The 1,111-nt window shown below is 39.0% G+C and overlaps 1 pseudogene; it reads right to left on the minus strand.

Annotated features, from left to right (window-relative positions):
* Positions 1 to 476: 476 nt before the first annotated feature.
* On the minus strand, positions 477 to 887 carry LOC126513222 (60S ribosomal protein L27-like; annotated as a pseudogene).
* Positions 888 to 1,111: the final 224 nt, after the last annotated feature.

Raw genomic sequence — 1,111 nt, forward strand, 5'->3', positions numbered from 1 at the left:
TGCAAGAAAACAAGGGGTAATACCAACAAATTCATTTTGTAAATACATGCTTAGAGTGAATTATAAGTAATTATAAAGTAATTATGCAAATTACCAAGTGACAGTGAGTTAATATAGCAGATATTTAAGGAGCAAATTATTGTTGTTCAGCTTTTTGCAATACTAATGTTAATTACCAAAGGCTGTGCTACAGCTTGGCAAGAAAGCTGAACACTAGCAGAGGCCTGAGGTTATCAGGGGTGAGAGAGAAACACAGCTTAGCTGAAAACTGTGTTAAACATACAGCATTTTCTTGATTTTGAAGAGTTTTAAGTTTATTCTTTGACAATTTTATACATGCATACATGCCTACATTGTATTTTGATCACCTTTCAAATCTTTCTTCTTTCCAAATCCTTCTCCTAAATATTCTCTTAAATAAAAATATTCTCTTAAAATTTTTTTTTAAACTTTTAATGATGTAAACAAAAATACACCTAAAAGCGATGCTTCTGGAAAAACCATTTGTTCTTCCCTGTCTTGTATTGTTCCTCAAATTTGACCTTGGCTTCTCACCTTGCTTTGCGTTTCAGGGCTGGGTCCCTAAAGACATCCTTGTTGACAACAGTTTTGTCCAGGGGGATGTCCACAGAGTACCTTGTGGGCATCAGGTGGTTGTAGTTATAAACCTTCACAAAGGACTTGATCTCTTGGCGATTTTTTTTTTTTTTGCCCATGGCAGCTGCCACTTCTCAGGGATAGTGGTCAATTCCAGCCACCAGGGCATGGCTGTAAGGGCAGTCTGAGGTGCCATCATCAATGTTCTTCACGATGACGGCTTTGCGTCATTCGGAGTAGCGTCCAGCCAGGACGAGCACCACTTTCCTCGGTTTCATGAACTTGCCCATTTCGACAGCGAGCAGCCAGTTCCCAGCAGAAAGGAAAGGAGCAAAATATTTTATTTTTATATTTTATTAAAATCTATGTGTATGTCTGTGCACAAGAGACCATGCAGGGAAGAAGACAACAGTTAATCTCTTGGAGCAAATGTTACAGACCACTGAGAACCAGCTGATGTAGAAGCCTAGAACCAAACTCCAGTCTTCTCTCAAAGTAACCAGTGCTCGTAGCT

The sequence above is a fragment of the Alexandromys fortis genome, unplaced genomic scaffold (genome assembly GCF_014885135.2).
Source record: "Alexandromys fortis isolate MF-2015 unplaced genomic scaffold, M_Fortis_MF-2015_v1.1 scaffold_109, whole genome shotgun sequence".
In the NCBI taxonomy this organism is placed as follows: Eukaryota; Metazoa; Chordata; class Mammalia; order Rodentia; family Cricetidae; genus Alexandromys; species Alexandromys fortis.